The following is a 17,379-nucleotide window of genomic DNA, read 5'->3' on the forward strand; positions in this document are numbered from 1 at the left end:
AACAGAATATTTTGCTTACATTCAGATAGAGAAACAAACAAAAACCTTCAGAAATTAGGCCTACCAAAATACATGCATGCCAACATCCAGAAAGCAGTCATACTTAAAACATGTTAATAGTCAGGACATTTCTGAATCAGTCAAAGACAGCATGACTTGGCAAAGCCCATCATGTTCATCTAGAAAAACCACAAGCAAGAAAAGAGAGATAGGTGATGATGATAATGATGATGATAGCAACCCTGTTAGTTATTTTAAAAGGTTTTAAGAAAGATGAACAATTATCACCTATCGTTACAAAATATGCATCATGCCAATTATAGCAAAAAAATTGGAAAGGAACCTCTATGGATCTAAAATGAATTATTTAATAGGAATATCACCTCCAAATCATCCCCAACTCACATGCGCGTGCACACACACACTCAGCATCACTCACTCCAAACAAACACATGCATGAACACATGCATTCACTCAAAGACCCCATGCACCCATTCACCCATACATTCTCTCTCACACACACACACCTCAGTCTTACCTTACTCGCTTCTTCTCTTTCTTCTTCTCCACCTCCTGCTGCTTGCTTCTTCTTGCTTCTTCTTCCCCTTTTCTTCTGTGCTGGGGGGGGGGGGTGTTAGAGGCCCAGCCGCTTGCGACAGCGAGCGAACTGAGGCCTGCCCCCTGCCTCGCGTCGCCCCCATGCTGACGAGCATGAGGGCAACATGAGGCAATGGGTGGGGCTCTGTCTTTGCTCGCCTTCGGAAGTGTCTGGGGCAGGCACAGTGAGTAAACTGAGCCCCATGCTGCCACGCTCTCTCTCGGACTTTGACTGAGTGCTGCGCTGCACCTGGCTGGTGCCCCTCTTAGCTTGGCGCCCTAGGCCGCCTTCTTAGTGGCCTTAATGGTAGCACTGGCCCTGTCTACACTACTGCTTTAAAACTGCTTGTAACAGTAGTGACAACTGTTGGGGCCCAGGACACACTCCATGTACCGTTTTCAAACCATTTTCAAAGGCTCATATCCTGCTTGGTGTAGATCTGGCCTTGATCTTAGCCTTATTTATATTCTGCATGCTTGAATGTGCTTTTGTTCATATTTTGAATGCAGTGGCATGTGTTGTATTTTTATGTTCTGATCTGAATGCTATGCTTATTTGACAGTCGAAGCTAAAAAAAATCCACACACCACATATTTAAATTATAGTTGTGGAAGTCATCCACTCTCACCCACTGCAAGAGAATTGAGAACATTTATCAGTCACTTGGTATGTGAATGAATAAGATGAATTACCAGGATTCTTAGCAGTTACATTTATTTTTAAAATCTGGTATGTTTAGATACGTATAGATATGCCAAGAATGACATACTTTGAAAGAAATGTATACTCTGACAATGAACAAGTTGTATTGCAGTCCAAGACACATCCAGGTTTGACAATGCAATTCCATATGTGTCTTCTTGGAAGCAAGCCTCATTGAGTTCTAGGATGAATCTGTCGATTTTATTTCTTCATTTTCCCCACAGCTTAAGATAATTTTATCTTGTTTCTCCATAAGTTTGCAAAGGGTCTACACAAAACCTTGTATACATTTTCTTGCACCTATTTCCTATATATGCATGTTGTATACATGACTTTGCAGCTGTATACAATTGCTTTAGAAGGTCTTTGTACACAAATCAATGGTCATTAGTTCAAAAAGATGAACAAACATAGCTTTAGGACTGAAAATTAGTCTAATGTGAAGAAATTCCTTGCAGTAATCAGCAACCATGTCCCAAAACTCCTGCACTGTTGAACATTCCTACCAAGTATGAACCAATCCAAACAAATCCCTTCTAGTAATATTGATTATATTTCAGATATATTAGATGAAGCCTTGTAGGCATAACATACCTCCTACTGAGAACTTTGAATTGTGGTTTTTATTTCCTTTATACGCCATCTTTCCTTCAAAGAGGTCAGGATGGTATTTGATGACTTTCTCCCCACACACAATTTAGCCTCACAATTCTGTGTTGTATGTGAGGTAGGCTAGGCTCTAGTCTAACCATTATGCCAGACTGGCTTTCTGTGATATGGGTAGAAATCAGGTGCTTCCTGCGATAGGACTATTACAATATGACTTCCAGTGGGACAGTATCAGGGAGAAGAGAACCTCCTGCTTTAGTTAGCTACACTTTGAGTGTAGAGAAATGCTACTGCCGCCATATTGATTTTCTTTTTAGAGAAAAGTTTGTGCATCACATTGAACTTGGAATGTTGTAAGGTGCTCCCAGCCCTCATTATAATGCAGTTAAGTTGCCCTTCAAGATTGTTTTTCAGCGCTGATGGCTAAATGTGACCTTTCCGTACAAGTACATGCAAAGCCGCTAGGACTGTGCCACTGTTGACTAAGAGAGTGACAGAGATGGGATTAAGCAGTAGCTGTACATCTAATCACTTTGCATTTTACAAGCTTGCACAATAAATAGCATAATCAATCTTCAAAGCAAGTGCATGCCCTGGAAAGAGGAACCACATTAAGGAGTAAATATCACCGGTTTTTATTACACTTGTATTCTGGTTACCTATTACCTATCTGTAGAGAGTTCCGGAGTGACACAAGTATAGTGCATTTCTTAACAGGATATAAGGAGCTGAGTTCTATCGAATTAGGTGCATCTACTATGATGGGCAGTAGCTCTCTGGGGTGGGGTCTTGGGCAGAGGTTTTTCCAAACCCTGTTCCCTGAGAACTTTTAACTGGAAGATTTTATTTAAGCTTTCCCCATGGAAAAATTTCTCTGTAAGCTGGCCACAATCCATTGTCCTGCACATGACTCATTGAATAAATGTGCCTTGTTCTAATACTTTTGTGCCCTGTGGTTTTCTCAGAGCTGGATCCAAAGCTTCCTCAATCTTCCTCTGGATTGCCCCTAAGAGGACCTCTTTTTGCTGTAACCACCATAAGAGCATGGATGGTTGAGTGGCAAGAGTATTGGAGGTTTCCATTTCTGCAACACTGAGGCTTGTGAAGTCAGACATCTTTTTCTACTTGATGATGCAGAGGTAAATCCTATGGCCCCTGGGGCAATATTATCAAAGCCTAAGTAATTATAGTTCATTTGGATGAAGGCTTACATATAGAAAGAAGTTCATAATTTTTTTCCTGGAAATATAGAGCTTCTTTAAACAAGCATTGTATAGCACACTCATGACTGGCCATTCACGGATGTTCATGGGTCATTTTGACAATGCAGTGATCCTCTTGCGTGTCTCCCACTCCATTTCCCAGTTTTAGCAATTTAGAAAGGGGCTCAGAAAACCCAACACTTCTGAAAAATGTTGGTATTTATCACTATTTCCTGCTGTATGCAGGAGAAGTTGCACTATAAATCACCCACTAGAGGGCACTGTCCCATTAAACTGCATTGAGGCTGTACAAGCCATGTGGTCGTTGCCCTCTTCCTGCTCTTTTCCTCATGTAAGTACAGCTCATTGCAGAAGCGTAAGAGATGCAGGCAGCAGAGCCACAGTAAGGGAACATGATTTCCCTCCTGTCTGACGGAGCTCATAGTGAAGGTATATGTGTCATATAACTAAGAGAATATATATATATTCTCTTAGATACACAGATACACAGCCACTGATAGGTTTTAAAAAACAAGCACTTACTAATTCATACTGATTCTTTGTGGGGCTATTTAGCAGAGTTCCTTCCCTTAAATAAAATAAACACTATCAGAGATATAATCCAATCTTAAAATAATTTACTGATGAGTAAAGGATGATCAGAGGTCTAGAAACAAAGCCCTATGAAGAGAGACTGAAAGAACTGGGCATGTTTAGCCTGGAGAAGAGAAGATTGAGGGGAGACATGATAGCACTCTTCAAATACTTAAAAGGTTGTCACACAGAGGAGGGCCAGGATCTCTTCTCGATCCTCCCAGAGTGCAGGACACAGAATAACGGGCTCAAGTTAAAGAAAGCCAGATTCCGGCTGGACATCAGGAAAAACTTCCTAACTGTTAGAGCAGTGCGACGGTGGAATCAGTTACCTAGGGAGGTTGTGGGCTCTCCCACACTAGAGGCATTCAAGAGGCAGCTGGACAACCATCTGGCAGGGATGCTTTAGGGTGGATTCCTGCATTGAGTGGGGGTTGAACTCGATGGCCTTGTAGGCCCCTTCCAACTCTACTATTCTATGATTCTATGAAAGTCAGTTGTAAACAATGAATGAATTCTTCCATTTCTCTTCTGTGGATAAAGTTATTGATGGTTTTTCTATCTCAAATTAACCTTGGGGGTAGGTCATTATCTAGTCCGTTTCACATACATTCACACTCACACTCACATTCGCACTCACATACATCCACCATACACATCTAGGTCATTGCCATGCACCACAATTCTATACAAGTTTACTCAGAAGTAATCCCTACTGTGCTCATTAAAGCTTATTTTCCAGAAAGTGTTTATACGATTTTGCTTTTCATCTTCTATAGTTCTAAAATCTATATTTTCCTTTCTTTCACCCATATATGCCCTGGATATTTCTTTGTCTCTGTTGTAATTCCCTCTTCGTTAGTCTTACTTTGCATTTTGCTTCTCCTATTCAGCGGGCTTATTGTCTCCTGTCATTAAGATCATGTCATTCCTCCTTTCTTGTAAGTCTCTGCTTTGACTCCATCTTGCTTTGGGTACCAGCTTCAGGCTTCTATTTCACTGGAGAATCTCCATCTCTGAGCTTGAGACCATGCGGCAATTCTGATATAACAGTTTCCTCTTAAAGGGTGTGCTGCTGAAATTATTCCTAAGGAGGCAAACATATGGAAAGCATTACGTTGATGCTAGTTATGTGCATGAATGTCTTGACTTTTCCCCCAAAGGAAAAATCCAAGAGTAAGAGTAAGCAGATACCCCAGTAGCCTTTTTTTTAACGAATTTTCAATGGTCCCCCCACTCCATATGCAATTATTCTTAAAAGCACTCCCTCAGAAGAATTTGTTATCTAAGACACCAAATCTCTGTCATCTTCTTATCTTTCTTTCACTCCCTCTGGTCTTTATTTCCTTCTGGCAATCCTATCTGCCTTCATGGTCAAACTAAAATGCAGAGCAGGAGATGTGAGGTGCATCCTGCTCTGCATTGGATACAGGATTGCTCTATAAATTGTCTTTTTTAAAAAAAAACTAAAAACACACACCTGGAGAAGTCCATTGCAAAATTCCAAGAAGTATGAATTTTAAAGTATAATTGATATTTCATCCACGTATTGGTTTGAAATTGTGACATTTGGTAAGTTTGCATTAAAATGCAAATCAAATGAATTTCTCCTCCAGTCCTACTATGTAGTAAACCCTAATGGACATAACAGGATTTACTTCCACATACACATATATAGGACTGCACAGCACATGCTCTACTCACAAGTCTTGATTTTCTTTTTTCCTTTTGCTGTTCAACATAGCTGATTTTTAAGTGTACTTATATCTCTATTCCGCCCATCCAGTGCCTACACACTATTCAGAGGGGTTTACAACATTTAAAACCATTGCCTTGCATCCAGCATTCCCATGAGTAGAACTCCACTTAAAGCATGTTCCTACAGGGAGAATGTGGGGTCAGGGACATGAGCTTCACCAATTCCTCCTTTCCCCTGCAACCCCCTATTCTAGAAAGGTTGGAAGAATGATCCGGAGCAGTGTGGGAGGTGGAAGAAGGATCTCAGTCCTTTCCATGCACAGAAGGAACCATTCCATTTGTAGAAGAGATACTCTGGATTCAACCCATTATCTCTACCTATAAAGCAAAAAGTATGTGTGTGTCACATATGTGCCAAAATGTTTACCCACTTCCATATATGGTGCTGCCTTAATGCTGTTCACCCAGACAGGTCTTCGTGTACATGGATCAGAAAAAATCTAAAAACATGAATTTTGGGGTTTAAAGTATTTTTTAAAGAATTTAATAAAAACCTAGGTTTACGTAGGGTGACCATATTTGGAAACCAAAAAGGAGGACAAAATGGCCACCCTCAGGAGGCGTGGCCACCCCAACATGCCCACCCCAAGGCAGTGCCAACTCAACATGTCCAGCCCCCAAGGGGGCGTGGCCTCGGTCACTATCACCAGCAACAGAAGGAGCATTATTAATATTAGCATGCACATCCTTTAACGACAACACCAGCAACAGAAGGAAGATTATTAATATTAGCATCAGCATCCTTTAACACCACCACCAGCAACAGAAGGAGCATTATTAATATTAGCTTCAGCATTCTTTAACACCACCAACAGCAACAGGAGCATTATTAATATTTACATCAGCATCCTTTAACAGCAACAAAAGCAACAGAAGGAGCATTATTAATATTATCATCAGCATCCTTTAACACCACCACCAGCAACAGAAGGAGCATTATTAATATTAGCATCAGCATCCTTTAACACCACCACCAGCAATAGAAGGAACATTATTAATATTAGCATCAGCATCCTTTAACAACAACACCAGCAACAGAAGGAGCATTATTAATATTAACATCAGCATCCTTTAACAACAACACCAGCAACAGAAGGAGCATTATTAATATTAGCATCAGCATCCTTTAACACCACCACCAGCAACAGAAGGAGCATTATTAATATTAACATTAGCATCCTTTTAACACCAACACCAGCAACAGAAGGAGCATTATTAAGTCTGCCATGCTAGTCCAGCACTCTGTTCACACAGGATGTCAACCAGGGACCAACAAAGCAGGACATGATGTAACAGCACTATCCCACCCATGTTCACCAGCAACTGATGCAAACAGGTTTACTGGAGGGAGCGCATAACCATCAGGGCTATTAGCCATTGATATGATATTATGTTGCATATATTGTAGGAGTTTTGGCAATGCAGAGGTGGATAAAGGCAATCCCAAGTCCTCATGAAGTACATCTTAGCATCCACCAAGAAGATGCCCTGATGGGCACAGAGTGACGGCTGGGAGGACTCTTTTCCAGGCCATTTGCAGCTATTTCCAGGGGTGATAACAGCTGTTTGTTGCAGGTACGTTCTGGGCTTTGTTAAGCCTATTTTCTCCAAAGAAGTAAGATCCTTTCTTGGATTTTATTTTCTTGGAAAAAATCAATTTAATGCAGCTCAGAACTCATGCGTAGGAAAGGGGGGGATCCAAATCAGAGATTTACTTGATTGAATTTATTTTACAAAAATAAGTTTATAAATCCAAAATTAAATCCAATAAACCCATTATTTGGATTCCCCCCCCCTTTCCCTGCATGTGCATTCTGGGCTGTATTAAACTTATTTTCTCCAAAGAAATAAAATCTTTCCTTGGATTTTGTTTGTTTGTTTGTTTGTTTTTGAGAAAATCAATTTAATGCAGCCAAGAACTTATGTGCAGGGAAAGGGGGGATCCAAATCAGGTGTCTCTTTTTATTTGTTAAAAATAAATTTACAGTCTTTTTTTACTAACTTAATGGGAAGCAGGGAGGGGCAGACACATTGGCAATGGGAAGCGGGGAGGGGCAGACAATATTATTTTGTTGGTAAAAACTACAGACCTGGCAAGTAGGGGGGGCAATGTGTCCTCCTCATGCTGGGAAAAGCTTGCCTGGGCACATCCAGCAGCCAGCAAGCAGACCTAGCAAGGAGGGGGAGCCAAAATGCATCCTCCTCATGCTGGGAGAAGCTTGCCTGGGCACAGCCTGCCAGCAAAAACAGCAGCACTTGCAGCGTTGTTGCCTCCTTCCTTGTCCTCCCTGGAAATGCCTGGTTTAAGCCATGCCCACCTCGTCCATACGGGGCTCTCCTGTCGAAGTCAGTAGGAGAGGCCTGGATGGATGAGGTGGGCATGGCTTAAGCCGGGCGTTTTCGCGTTTTGGAAACGTGTGGTTTAAGGCTCTCCCAGCTTCTATCGGGGCCTATCCTTGGTCGCCATAGTGACAACGACCTAGGAGAGGCCCCGATGGAAGCCTGGAGAGCCTTAAACAGGTTTTTTTTAAAAAAACACACACACACACACACATTTTTTCTGGACAAAAGGGGGGAAATCAGGGATTTCCAGCCAGACCTGGTTTTGCCCCACCCATTTCCGGAAATGTCCTGGCAAAACAGGACGTATGGTCACCCAAGTTTACACCTACAACTCACAGCATGCTTTGGGTGGGAGGCCAGACTTACTGGCCTTTGATGGCCATTGTGATTCCTAAAGTCAGTTAACTCAATTCCATATAAAAGGGAAAAACCCACATAAATGGGCTGCATCCGTTTGCAGGGCCTCCTCCTGCCTGCCATGTGTGGTTTTAAAATCATAACTAGATCTAACAGTGTGTCTTTGAGAGGCCAAATTCTGGACATGCTCAAAGACACCCTGTCTGGATATCGCTGTTCTCTCAGAAACTGAGGGAAGCACACATGCAGCCTTCAGCCTTAAGAGGGAGAGAGGAAAGGGAGGTACTCTGTACATGCCCAGAAACAAGCTTGATGAAGGGAGACAAGTGCCCGGTCCAGACCTGGCCCTTAAGTACAGTCCCCTGATAGAGTATCCGTGGGTGAAAAGTGTGGGCTGAGACAGTCCCAGCAGGACTTGGCCAGAGTTGTGCATGTCAACTAATTGCTGCTTAGTGCTTACCTCCTCAGCAATGCTACTCCTGGACGCTCTGTCAAGGAGCAGCATTGGCAACAAGAGGAGGAAAGTGCCTCTCAGAGGACATGGACACCTGAGGGCTGCCAAAGACATGCTGGGAGGTATAGTACTGGCATGTCACTCTTCTGTTTCAATAGTAAACTCAGGCTTTTACATAAAAATTTATTCAGTTACATAAACTTTATTCAGTAATTCTTGCATCTGTCTTGGAATGTTGTGGTTTAGTTATAACAGGAGGAGAAACTGCAGCATAAAAAATCTTACGCAGTTCAAAGGCCTTGGAATTAATATTATTATTTTTAAAAATTCACTTGGCATTTAAAAGCCATTAGTGCAGTCACCAGGCAAGACTGCCTGGGAAAAAGAAATCATTAAGCAGAGTGCTACAAGAAGGCCCTCCCTCCCACCGCACCTCAGATGTGTTCGAAGATTAACATGTTATTCAGGGAGCTAGGCTTGTGCCTACAACTCCCAGCATGCCTTGGGTGGGAGGGAAGACTTATCAGGCTTTGGCAGCCATCATCTGGAATTAGCTCACCATCCTGGGACCAGCTGGAGCTGAAGGGAAGGAGGTTGTAGCTTTGGGCCCATCACTGATGGCAACGACCAAGCTACCTGTGAGTCAGTCAGCCAGCTTCCTCATAGAGAAAGGTGGAGGTGGGGGAAGAAACTAATTTAATTTGTTCTAAAGTAACAGGCCGAGGACTGGTTTACCTTGCAGGGTTGTCATGAGGGTGAGAGAGGGGAAAAAGTAATGAATTTAATTTGTTTAAAGGTTAACTCACAGGCCAAGCACTGGCCTGCTACTTTAAGATTATTATTATTATTATTATTATTATTATTATTATTATTATTATTATTAATTTATTTATATAGCACCATCAATGTACATGGTGCTGTACAGAGTAAAACAGTAAATAGTAAGACCTTGCCGCATAGGCTTACATTCTATAGGACCAGGCAATGCTGGGAAGAAACTTGAAATTTGGCATGCTGATAGGTCTGGCTGTACAATGTACTAGAAAAATCTAAAAACATAAAATTTTGGATTTTAACTATTTTTAAAGAATTTAATAAAAATCCAAGGGTTATGCCAACAACTCCCAGCATTCCTTGGTTGGAACTCCCAAGAGTCTTCTCTTGCCACCAAACTATGACTCATGGTCATTACCACTAAAAATTGCTATTATTCCTAGTTCAGGACATTCCATAAATAAAATTTCTTCAACAAGAGATATTGAAAATTGCTTTATCTTCTATGTGACTCCATAGCAGTGGCATGTTATAACACTATTCACGGACCCTGAGCAATGCCGGGCATATCAGCTAGTATCATACAAAATAATATAATCAATTAGGGAAAAAACCAATAAAAAACAGAGACAGAAACTACTGTAATATAGGTAGTTAGATGAAAGAATAATTGGGTTATTTTTTCATACAGTTCTGTTTGGCATCCATTTTGTACCAAAACCTAAAACCACAGGCCTTGAGTGTGCTCAGTTCCAACTATTCCAAAAGAAAAACTTTTGTGTTTTTACCACTAGGTGGCAGTAGCATAAAAATATATTACAATCTCTACCTATGAAGCAGAAAGTATGTGTGTGTGATGTATGCCCGGAAATGTTTACCAACTTCCAGATGACTTAGAAACTTGAAATTTGGCATGCTGATAGGTGTGGCTGTACAATGTACCAGAAAAATCTAAAAACACAGATTTTGGGGGTTTTAATTATTTTTAAATAATTTAATAAAAGCCAAGGCTTACACCTGCAACTCCCAGCATGCCTTAGGTAAAACTCCCTGCATGCCTTCAGTAGGACACCACACTTACTAGCCTTTGGCAGCCATTGTGAGTGCATAGGCAGGTTGCTGCTGCCAGTCTATCACAACCTTGACTCCTAAAGTTGGTCTCAAGCAGTCAACCCAATTCCACTTAAAAGGAAGCAACCCACATAAATGGTCTGTGTCCATTTGTGGTGCCTCCTCCAAGCCTCTGTGTGATTTTAAAATTTAACTAGATACAACAGCACGACTTTGAGTGGCCAAACATGCTCAATGGCACTCTGTCCTGATATCGCTGTTTTCTCAGAATCTGGAGGAAGCAAGTGCACAGCCTTCACTCTTAAGAGGGAAGGAGGAAGGAGGGCACCCTGCACATGCCCAGAAACTGACCTGATGAATGGCGGGAAGTGCCTGTCCCAGCCATGGCCCTTCAGTACAGGCTCTTGATGGAGCACTTGGTAGGTGAGAAGCGCGCTCCAAGGAAGTCCCAGCAGGATTGGCCGGAGCTGAGTGTGTCCACTGACAGCTGCTTACCTCCCCTTCTCGGTGATGCTACTCCTCGATGCTCTATCGAGGAGCAGCATCTGCAACAAGAGGATGTCTCAGAGGACGGGGCATCTGTGGGCTGCCAAAGGCATGCTGGGAGGTGTACTATTGGCATGTTGAGTGGCTGACTTAAAATAAAGCATGGGTGAGCAGACCAGGTCTCTCGATCCTAACTCAGCCCCCACTTTCCTGGCCTCTCTCTAACTGTTTTAGTTCTCCTTCTACCTGACTTTCTCCAACTGTCACTAACCCCACCCACCATTCCATTCTCGCCTCAGCTATCAGTCATTCCTCCATTCACTCTTCTGTTTCAATGGTATAATCAGGCTTTTACATAAAAATCATAAACTTTATTCAGTAATTCCTGCATCTGTCTTGCAATGTTGTAGTTTAGTTATGACAGGGGGGAAAACGGCATAAAAATTCTCAACAAGTTTAAAGGCCTTGGAAAATAAGAATAAAAAACCTCACTTGGCACTTAAAAGCCATTAATGCAGTCACTAGGCAAGCCTGCCTGGGAAAGAAATCCACAAATAGGGTGCCACAAGTAAGAAGGCCCACTCTCCAGGTCTTCCACCACACCTCAGATAGTGTTCAAAGATTAACACATTATTCAGAGACCTAAGTTTACACCTACAACTCTGAGCATGCCTTGGGCAGGAAGAAAGGCTTATTGGGCTTCAGCAGCCATCATCTGGAAGTGGCTCTCCATCCTTGGTCACATGTCACTAGGCACCATCGGGAGCAATAGAGGACAAGGGCACAGCTCCTGGGCTGTCGCCAACAGCAATGACCGAGTTAACCATCAGTCTGTCAGCCAGCTGGCTCCCTCATGGCCTACCTATGGGCACCAATTGCACAGTGCAACATGGACTGGCCCAGCCAGACTTGACTTCCCATGATCCTCAGTGGCAAGACTCCCATTGGGCAAGTCAGCACCACAGTGAAAGGCATGCTGGGAGTTGTAGTTTTGTTTTCTGTGGGGACAAGTAAAATCATGGCAGCACCCTTCACACCCCCATGTCTCGGGAGGGGGAGTGAGAAAAAAAGAAATTTAATTTGTTTTAAAGTTACATCACAGGCCTAGCACTGGCCTACTTTGCAGGGTTGTTGTGAGGGTGAGAGAGGTGGAAAAGATACAAATTTAATTCACTTAAAAGTTATCTCACAGGCCTAGCACTGGCCTACTACTTTAAGATGATTAACTCACAGACATATATCTTAGGGGGCCTGAGCAAATAGGTATATCAGCTAGTAACAAATAGAACACAATCTTTAAATAAACATTGGGTACTTAGCAAGACACAAGCCTGCCAGAATGGGGGGGGGGGGGGGAAATGTGTCTACATTTTTAAGAACTGCTAAAAGAATATTCCACAATGTTGGTGCAGTCACTGAGAAGGCCCTAGAGCAGCCAGCATACCATTTCCTTCCCCATAGCCTTCCTCAAATGCCATTTCTCCTAGAAACTGTTTCAATTCACAGACCACTGTGGAATCACTTATCTGAGCTGTTTACTTTGATTAATCTTAATCCTCACTAATCTTTGGTCAAATCATTCACCCTTGTCCCATCTATATTGTGTACGTTGAAAATCCACTAGGTAGAAATCATGCAATTTCTCTGTTTTGTACAAAATCTAGCTAACTCACCCCACCCCCAGTTTTATATTTAAACTTCCCAGTCCCAGTATACTACAGAGTGATTAACCACTGCATGCTAATGGAAAGTGGAACAGCCAGGAAAAAAAATCTTTAATTACCAATCAAGTGAAACTGAGCTCACTATGTTTTAATCAAATGTAATTATCTTGTAAATCCTTAATTAAGAAAGCATTCTCGATCTGCAGCAGCAGACACCAAATTCAGATTTTTCTTAATCCGACATATACAGCAATCGCAAAGAGCCTTAGGAAGAAAATAACGTTTCCCATGAACTGTGCTCCCATCTCCAATAATCCTGAAGACCTCAATTTTGCGTCTTTGGGGGCCCAAAAGGCAATCTTAAAATCCGTAAAGGTGGAAAAATAACTAAAGCACATACATACATTTGGGTTGCTGTTTTACTAGTCCTATCAAATGTAAGAGAAAGGGCTTTGGGAAGCACTAAAGATTACTAGGATTCCATGTGACTAAGGAAATAGTACAAGAGCACATGTTTTATTTCAGGGTGGGGGATCTTTTTCCGCTGTCAAACTTAAATTTAAAATCCCCATTGATCCTGCAGAAATACGTATGTGCAATCCTTATCAAAGGTGTAGTTGTGAATACAGGAAGGATCAAACGGAGTTCTCTTTACTGCCTCGCACTACCCAGATGCCCCATAGGCATGCAATATCCCTGACTCTCAACTGGAAATCCATGTACATTTCTCATACACTCATCTAGGTGTCCCAGTGTTACATGTGACCCCTGCCTGCATGTTCCTCTTGCTCCAGTTCAGCAGGGAGGAATAAAGAAGGAGTTTCCACTTCTCCTATTTGCTAAGCTGTGCCTGCAAGCTATAGATGGGGTGTGCTACTTACTTTGCACACACACCTATGCCAGCTGGAAACTACCTGTTGTGGATTTATATCTTCCCCCTCCCCCTCCCACACACACATGTATATTTCTCAATGCAATGAAATTGCGCCGACATAACGAGTTCCATCAGACAAGCGTTTTATTGCACGCTCATTACTGGGCACTCAAGGATTTTTGCAGGTCCTTCTCACAACATCATCTGCCTCCCATGCTCCTCCTGCCCCTTCTAGCCTTCTTCGTGCGACAACAGAACACCCCAGTAAGTCTGACTTATTTTTTGAGACAGTCCTTTCTGCAATCTCCTGCTATGTGCAGGAAAATTGCAGAAAGGTCTGTCTCAAAAAATAAGTCGGACTTACTGGAGTGTTTTATTGGACTTATCTCCTGCTATGTGCAGGAGAAGCAGTGTGATCAAAACTGCCCACTGAAGGGGCCACGTGCACATTGTTTACTTCCTCTTTCCTTTCCCTTGAGAATGAGGAAGTAATGAGGGACAAACTCACGGGTGGAGAAGTGATGGTAAGGAAACACGATTCCCCCCCCCATGTGATGATGCTCAACATCTCTGTTCCTCTGAATCCCATTACCAGACCAAATCAAAATGGGAAGCAGAGAAGAGTTCCTGCCACATCCATCCTTATCAGTGGCAGTTTTTGTCCTTGAAGAATGAGTTGTTTACAAATCTTCCCAAGTTGTTCATTAGGCAGACTTCTTTAACATTACTTGAAGAAAGCTGATTTCCAAATGCACATATTCTGTCAACTATAATACATATTTTTACCTTTTGCATTTATCTTTCCTTCTATCCATCAATCATCTATCTACCTATTTGAGTTCCATTTCAACCTAACACTTAATATCCAACTATCCCAATACGATGTCAGTATACTATATGCGAAACAAATTGAAAAACCAAGAGCTACTAGCAAAGTCATGAACCAAGAAAATACCTATATTTACAGCATATGAGCAAGTATAGATGCCTCATTGTATAGAAATCCCCATTGGAACATGGTGAGAGATTATGCTACCCCTTTTTTACTTACAGTAGAAAATAGAACATTTCTCACCATGTCCATAAATACACCTTGTGTCAAATCATTACAGATGTGGAATAAAAAGCAGGAAATAACTCTATGAAAGCAGTGAACTGCCCAGAGAGCTTCAGCTATTGAGCGGTATAAAAATGTAATAAATAAAATTAAAATAAAATAAAATATATGGGTATGTGGATTGTGCCCCAACACCGCTATAAAGCAGTAGTGTAGATCTAGCCCATGTTTCAATTGCCTATTTCTACCATGACCAGTGTGGTATGGTAGAAGACTGAAACACTGAGCTTCCATGGGACCATTCTCACTGAAGGACAAACTGCCCAATGCCAGGGAACGGGCATCTCTCCAGCACAGCTCTGATCCCAAATGCAGCTCTACTTTTCCTCATAGAAGTGAATGGAAAATAAACTAAAGCTTTTTACTAAAGCACACAATTTAAGTAAGCCTTCCATAAGAAATATAGCAATTTACTTTGGGGGGGGTAGCAGGGCAAGGCCTCCCATGAGGCAGGGACCAGATCTATACCAAGCAGGATATAACACTTTGAAAGCAGTTTGGAAATGGTATATGGAATGTGTCATAGGCCCAAACAGTTGTCGATGCACTTCAATACCACTATAAACCATTAGTGTAGATCCTGCCAGGGTGAAACCCCTGCTCAGGCATAGATAGGGACCCTCCCAGGAGAGCATGCTGGGATGGTCCCTATCTATGGGCAGTGCCACAGCCATTATTACATCAGCCATGCTCACCTGCTACATGCAAATGCCACAGCAGGAGAGTGGCCATCAGGACACTTTGGAGCACCAACAGCCCCTCCAATCTCACTCTAAGGAACTCTCCCAGAGCAAAAGATCAAGGAGGCAGGCTCTTTGGAGAACCTGCCTGACTGTTCTCTTGCTTTGGAAGAGTCCTCAGAGCAAGAGATCCATCTGGACAGAATCTCTCACTCTTGCAGTCTGGGAGATTAGTTGGCTGGTTCCCCAGAGATCACTCACTCTGAGAGAGTTCTTAAAGTGAGAGATTGGGAGAACAGCTCCTCTGGTGACACGCCCAGGCCTGAATGCTGCAACTTGAGGCATCCTTCCTCAAAGCAAAGCATTGTAGGCAAGGTAGCCATGGAGACTGTATTCTAGGGAACCTAATTGGGGGTGGGGGGTGGGGGTAATGATAATGGAGATGGACCTATCTTTATAGCCTGACCTGTATTCCATTTCTGTGACACAACAGAAGTTAAAATTATATGTGTGAGCCTAAGAACTATGGCATAGCTAGGGATGGAGGAGAAATCCATTTTGCACTTCCAAACCAATACATAAAATCAGATATCCTTTGAATTCCCACTTCTCTGAATTTTGGAATGGAGTTCTCCAATACAAAAATGTTTACAAATATGTGTAAAAATTAGGGGAAAGTATGCTCAAAAGCATGCCTTACTAAAATAGCATTCAAAATGTGTTATATTAGGAGCATCACTTGCAAAAATAAATATTAGGCAAACTAGCAGTCAAAATGCACATATTAGGAGCAATGCATACAAAAGTCCATGTGAAATTTCTTGAGAATTAAAAAAAAACTTGAAAAAAACAAAATTCTCATAGTTCAGGATGAAACAAATTTAAATTGCAGGTGGATTCAAAGTCTAGGACGAACCAAATTTAAGGCTAGCAAAACGAGAAACTATAAGAAACCAAAACTGGCAGAACTGTCCATCACTAGGCAAAACCCAAGACATCACATGGTTTTTCATTTGACATGTCTGAAACTCGATTAATGTTATCAGCAATTCTTTAGAATATAAAAGATAGCTGGTGGGGGTGGGGTGGAAACAGAACTGTAGATAAATTAATTACTTTTCAGACATATTTCAAATTCTATTTAAGATTTTTTTTAAAAAAAGTAAATCCCTCATCTCAAAGAATACAGTGCACCAAACAGACTATTTGATAAAAGATTTCTATTAACTTTGATGTCTTCTTCTCCCCTAAGATGTAGATAATTGACATTCATTTTTTCACCTTGCCTTACTTTTAACTTTCAGCTTCTTCCCTGGAGATTACACAACAGAGATGGCAGTGGAGAATTGAAGGGGCAGAAAAGAACATGATTCTTCTGTCTTCCAAGATGGCAATTCCCACATTAACTAATGTCAACTTTGTGCTCTTTAATTCCACCTTTAGATCTGTAATTCTTATCAGGGACAAACTGGACTTGACAATATATTATTTACATTTCACCCCAAAGGGCCGCACTCCATGGAGGCACTGCACAATCTGCGGGGTGCCTGGGGATGTAGAGATTTTGTTAAATCCACTCTGTCTGTTTCTCAGTTCAACAGGCATCTTTTGTTCCAACATCTGTTCATTGATGGAATCACTTAAACAACAGCAGCAACAACCCAGAATTTCATTGTACTTGTGCTAGTTTGCATTAGTGCTAATTCACATTAACTAATGGGGATTAGTGCAAATCCTCCCCAAAGTGAAAAAAAAACTGCTCTGCAAGACCACAGAACCCACGTGACTCAGAAAGAGATTGCCCACTTCTGCAGAATCCCCATGAGGATTCAGAGAAAGCCAAACACAAATATCCCTAGGGGTACAAAGTTTTAAAAGGGGGGGGGGGAAACTGCCTTGAGTATAAAATAAATAAAAATTAATTTGGAGCCAACTCTTGCTCTGTTGTTGCTATGGTCATGGTTTTTTCATAAGAAATAATACTTGGGTGGGATGGTAGGAGCTGTACCAGTAGTAGCCGGGGACAGATGTGGTTTGCATGTTGCCCACCCCACTTTAAACCTTTGCCTTTGCCACAGTCCTGATCTGTATCAGAG

The sequence above is a fragment of the Elgaria multicarinata genome, chromosome 2 (assembly GCF_023053635.1).
Source record: "Elgaria multicarinata webbii isolate HBS135686 ecotype San Diego chromosome 2, rElgMul1.1.pri, whole genome shotgun sequence".
Classification (NCBI taxonomy): domain Eukaryota; kingdom Metazoa; phylum Chordata; class Lepidosauria; order Squamata; family Anguidae; genus Elgaria; species Elgaria multicarinata.